Source organism: Sceloporus undulatus, chromosome 6 (assembly GCF_019175285.1).
Source record: "Sceloporus undulatus isolate JIND9_A2432 ecotype Alabama chromosome 6, SceUnd_v1.1, whole genome shotgun sequence".
Taxonomy (NCBI): domain Eukaryota; kingdom Metazoa; phylum Chordata; class Lepidosauria; order Squamata; family Phrynosomatidae; genus Sceloporus; species Sceloporus undulatus.
The window spans coordinates 157909887-157915886 of record NC_056527.1 but is presented as its reverse complement, the minus strand read 5'-3'; the positions used below and the strand labels follow the sequence as shown (position 1 = coordinate 157915886).

Below are 6000 nucleotides of genomic sequence, written 5' to 3'. Positions count from 1 at the left end.
TCTTCTCCAGGCTAAACATCCCCAGCTCTCTTAGTCATTTCTCATAGAGCATAGTTTCTAGACCACCATTTTAGTCGCCCTCCTTTGGACACGCTCCAGTTTCTCAACATCCTTTTTGAATTGTGGTGCCCAGAACTGGACACAGTATTCCAGCTGGGGCCTGACCAAAGCAGAATAGAGTGGCACTATTACTTCTCTTGATCTAGACACTATACTTCTATTGATGCAGCCTAAAATCGCATTGGCCTTTTTAGCTGCCGCATCACACTGTTGACTCATGTTCAACTTGTGGTCTACATGGACACCTAGATCCCTTTCACATGTAGTTTGTTCAGCCAGGTGGCCTCCATCCTATATCTGTGCATTTTATTTTTCTGCCCAAGTGCAGTACCTTACATTTCTCCGTGTTGAAATTCATTTTGTTAGCTTTGGCCCAGCTTTCTAGTCTATTCAGGTCATTTTGAATTTTGATCCTGTCCTCTCAGGTATTAGCTACTCCTCCTAATTTGGTGTCATCTGCAAATTTGAAAGTGTGATAAATTCTGTCATCCAAGTCACTGATGAAGAAGTTGAATAGCCTCACCCATTAAGTACTATAAAGCACTACTGCCCCATTTTGCTTCTCATTTTCTACATGGGATGGTTACGACTATCATCATCATCATCATCATCATCATCATCATCATCATCATCATATATATATATAAATTAGCGACATTAGATGGCAAATTTAACCTGATTTATTAAGGAACAATCCCGGTTACAATAGAATGGCAATCCTGTATCTTCTTGCACCACGAAAAAAGAATGACAACCTCCTTGAGGTTTCTTTCCTAGGAAAGGCTGCGTATAAGCTGCACTGTCAGGGTGACCAGAGGTCCTCCTTTTCCAGGGCATGCCCTACAGTTCAACCTTCTGTCCAGGAGGGGATTTCAAACTGTCCTCCTTTTGGAACCTGACTCAGAAGCATGCATGCGTTTATATTTATAGGAGTGTTTCCAGCCTTTCTTTTGGAATGGCCTCCATCTTCCTGGAATGTCCTCCATTTTGCTGTGCCTTGTCCTCCTTTGCAGTGAGGACATCTGGTCACCCTGAGCAATGTTAAAAAGGAACCTGCTCCTTGCCGCATAGAAAGCACCTGCTGAAGAAGAAAGGGCCAGAAACCCTTTTCACTCCTTCTTCCCATAACCAAAATTGCTGGTGTTTTGAAAACATTACTGAGTTTGGGTGTGGTGTCAGGAGGCTATCCAGGGAATGAATATTCTTGCCTCCATATCCCTATGCTTATCTCTGGTTCGAGCCTACCTTTTGCAAAAGAACCATGGAAGGCCTCGCCTAACACCCACCATCCCTCCTCTCCGAGTTATGGCTGCAGCAAAGACCCCATTGAAAAAGACAGACAGACAGACAGAAAGGCCAAGCAAGCATCCTTGCAACAGATGCTAGCCTTGGCTACTCCGGCTTTGTGGCTCGACCCTCTAGATCTTGAGCCACCATCCTGGTATCTAAGAGGGCATCTAGGAGGGCACAGACCCAAGGAGCCAAAGAGATGCTAAAGGGAGGCAGTGATGCTGATGGAGGTGTTGCTTGCTGTGGTCCTCACCCTCCATCCCTCCATCCCTCCTCCTCTCTGTGCCTATGTTCCCTCTCTCCTCTTTCCAAGCATCCATGCAGGGGGAGGGGGCTAGCCAGACGTCCTCCTTTTCCAGGACACGTCCTCCACTTCAACCTCATGTCCTCCAGGAGAGAATCCCCAAATGCCCTCCATTTTGAGCATGACTCAGAAGCATGTTGCATCTGTCTTTCCAGGAGTATTTTCCACTTTGGTTGGGGGGGGGGAAGAGGAAAGGATGTCCCCCATTTTTCCTGGAAGGTCCTCCATTTTGCAGCCCCCGTCCTCCTTTGAGGTGAGGGGGGAGATGGGCTCAGCCTGCCTCCCAGTCGCAGCAAGCCAAGGAGCAGGGCTGGAGGCAAAGATCTCCTGATAGGGATCAGGGGCTGGGGAGGGGGATCGGAAGGCTCACTCACCACTAGGCACCGCTGCCTGGCCTCCTGCGGGTGGAAGATGCTCTGCTCCCTGCGATCCGCCTTGGAAGAAGATGCCAAAGAGACGGCTGTCAACAGCCAAGGGGCTCCAGCTCTCCAAGCCCAGGCGGTTGCGCAGCATCCCTTGCAAGGCTGAGCACTCTGGGATTGGTAGTTCCAAAGGGAGAGATGGAGGGGATGCTGGGCTTGGATGCAGTGGCATCACTGCAAGGGTGCAGGGGGGCAGATCGCGCCAGGTGACACGCTAAAAGGGGGGTGACCACACTGCACCTCAAACACCTAGCTTTGGGCACAAGCAGGCTTCTGGCATTCATCTGTTTCCCTTTAACATGCTTTAAGGGGGGAGTGGGGGGAACTCAGTGGGAGTGGCCCCAAGATTTTTTAAAATTAAAATTTCACATGTCAAATTTTTAATTTAAAAAAAGTGAAATTTTGAAATTTTTATTCTTTAAAAATTCTTTAACAACATCACATTTTAACCAAAGCTTCACTGTGTAGCTGTAAATATATTTAGGTTGTGCATATGAGATTTTAATTTGAAGGTATCATTTTAATTTTGCTGGTTTTTTTCTGTCAGAGGGATGTGGTGGTTTAGTGGTTAAGACGCCAGTTCTGATGAGTGGAAGATCAGAAGGTTGGCAGTTCGGGGCCCAAGTGCTGCATGATGGTGAGCTCCTGTCACTAGTCCCAGCTTCTGCCAAACTAGCAGTTCAGAAGCATGCAAATGCAAGTAGATAAAATAAGTACCACTTCTTTTAGACTTATAGATGAGTATATATGATAATTTTAATTAATGAGTAACATTACTACAAAAAACATGGCTATGGATTATGCATGGTGTGGGATGGGAGGAGGTCAATGAAGGGGGGTGACACTAGGAGTTACTGCACTGGGTGGCTGCAACTGTAGTGATGCCACTGGCCTTGGCTGGCAGAGAGGTGTGTGTGTGTCTTGGGACAGACATTGAGTGACTGCCCCATTGGGTGTCACCCATGTTGAATTGCTCTCTATGCCCCCTGCACCCCCTATTAATGCCCCTACACAGGTAGTCTCAGAGCTGCTATAAGATCCCATTGCATACTGATCCAGACTAACACAGCTATGTCTTTGAATTCTACAGCTAGTGTGGGTTAGGTAGAGTAGAAACCTATTCTTTCACAGCTCAGATTTTATTTCATTGTTTAATACTGCTCCAGTATGACACTGCAAGTCGTGTTTCTCCAGCCCTCCTTCATCATCCTTACAATGCTGAGGCCACTAAGAAACTTACAGCTGGACAGAGAACAAGGAGGAAAACAGGGGAGTGGGTGGGCAGAATAGGCCTTTGTATAAAAGAACTTCACAGTCAGAGACTTTAACTGACATATGCCTACATATAATATGGAAACAGATTATATAAATGGATTAGATATATAATCACTTCAAATTAAGACAACTGTTTGCATCTCTTTCATGATACCTCAGATCTGCTGCCTGAGGCAGTCACTTCATCCTCCTTCAATGGAAAGGCTGGCACTGCCAACCCTGCTTTTTGTAATATCCTGCCAGATAAAGAGATATGGAAAGCTCAGACTTTTTTGTGCCTTTGGGGTTGTCCTAATAAAGATATTACACTAATGTGGATTGTTTTTGCTTCTGGCTAACAGGACTACTACCTATGCACTTGTTATGGTAGTCACCTATCTTTGACAAGGCTCCTCATGGGTTTTTAACAGACACATTGGAGAAGATGAATGTTCAGCTTTCATCGTAGTGTAGTGGTTTGAATGTTGGACTAGGACTCTGGAGATCAGGGTTCAAATGTCAGCTCAGCCATGAAACCCACTGGGTGACTTTTGGCAAGTCACACTCTTTTGCCTCAGACGAAGGCAATAGCAAACGTCCTCCGAAGAAACCTGCCAAGTAAACTCCTTAGGGTCATCATAAGAAACAACTTGAAGGCACACAACAACAACAAATATTGAACCTTATTAAAACTGTGTGATTAAAACAACTGGATGAGAACCAGTCCAGTGCCCGTTCAGCAAAATGAGCTGCAAAAGATGTAGCCAATGCAGCAGGGCTACCTTTACACGTCTACGAGAAAATTAAATTTTATCTGTAGGATAAGAAAATTAAATCAAGAGCCTAAAATTGTCAAACCTTGCACCTCTAATAGTCTGAAACAGAAGATACAACTGCCTCTCCCCCCCCCGCCCCCCCCCAAAACAAACCTGCCTGTCCAATCCTTTCCTACAAACAATTTTGGACAACATTATAATCAAAGGTCTCAACTATAGTAGAGCAGCATCACAGAGCAACCTTGGGAGGTCGGTCCCTCTTTAAAGATGATCCCAACGAAAAGGCACAGTGCCACTTCAAAGCCAGATCAACGCATAAAGCCATTCTGGTAAACATCAAAGAGATGTTCCCATCATTGATGTATAATGAACCATGGAGTCATTTAATTAAACTGCACATCTCTTTAGGGAGACACATCATAGATGACTTCATTACAAGGGAGGCAGTGAAACATGTCGTTTACAATAAATGCTAATACATGTCTCACTTCTGTCTTCACCCATGAAGATATTCAGTCTTCAAAGAGCACAGATGCATCTCTCCCCACCCAGCACTTGATCTTGGAATTCACATTGAGTGAATCCTCTTCCTGTTCGCTACACAACATTGATGTGCATCTCACCATGGCCCTTTCTCCATCTATGTGGCAGAGGCTGTTTTAATGGTTTGCTCTTGTTCTTATTTAACTAATGGAAGTGTCTCTGAGAGTCCTTCTAGGCTGACAAAGAAAGTAAATGGATTTTAATTAATTATAAGGATTGCACAGCTTGCATATAGGTTGTATAAAAAGAAAAGGAAGTGGTCTTTTAAAACTGTTAAAAGAATGGCCATTTGTTGTCGTTGGGTGCCTCCAAGTCATTTTTGACTTATGACGATCCTATCATGGGGTTTGTTTTTGTTTATTGGCAGATTTCTTCAGAAGGGGTTTGCCACTGCAGTCCTCTGAGGCTGAGAGAGTGTAATTTGCCCAAGGTCACCCAGTGGGTTTTTAATGCCCAAGCAGGAAATTGAACCCTGATCTCCAGAGTCATAGCCCAATGTTCAAACCACTACGCCACACTGGCTCTCAATAGCCATACGAAGCAGTAAACATGGTTCATTTACGTACATAAACTATAAATATGAAAAACTGTAATGAACCACAAGCATAATAAATCAGAGTACTATGCATATAAAGAGGCATATGGGTTTCTTACTCATTAAAATTTAAGCAGAATTAAGTCATCATTTAAAATTACAGGAACGGCAACTCTCAGTAGTTACTGGCATTTGCTATAACATTGTGGTACTCAGATCTCCAACCATCTGTTGTAGCCTTTCCTGATATGGATTAGAAAGATTGTTTGTGATTGAATATACATAATAAGGACTCAAAAACATCAGCGCAATGAAAACAGTCCTATAACGATCAGAAAGATCAATTCTCTTTAACTCTTTCCTAGGCTGATGCTTTTCTAAAATGAAACTCCATGCTACCCAACTAGAAATGCTGTTTTCCAAAATCAGTATCAGCTATGAAAACTTGAGAGTTATATTGGGAAAAAATAACTTCTGCAAGGTCTGACACTGAAATGTGAATTAGGACTATCCCTACCAAACTGAGAGACATGGAGGGTATGCGGACATCACCCCAGCTATTCTTAACTGGTTCAATAGTATTGTACAATGGTTTTAACAATGGAGATGATCACACCAGGGCCAATTCTGCAATAATTGTGGTAGTACCAACATTGATCCATGGATAAGTTGACTCAGGATTTTTGGGTCAATTTTTTTGACCTAAATTTCTAGACTTATAAATGAGTATATATATACAGTACACATTTTAAATCAGTCTCCCTTTAAAATGGAACGTCTTCATTCACAATTTAAAATTACTGGGATAAGCCTGCA

The 6000-nt window shown here is 43.5% G+C and overlaps 1 protein-coding gene across 1 annotated transcript in view; it reads right to left on the bottom strand.

Annotated features, from left to right (window-relative positions):
* The window catches only part of LOC121935103 (tropomodulin-2), a 42564-nt gene extending 40454 nt beyond the window's left edge, over window positions 1–2110 (bottom strand). Inside the window, exon 1 of the mRNA XM_042476230.1 lies at window positions 2029–2110. The gene's annotated coding sequence lies outside the window, so the exon portion shown is untranslated. The remainder of the gene's footprint in view (window positions 1–2028) is intronic.
* Window positions 2111–6000: the final 3890 nt, after the last annotated feature.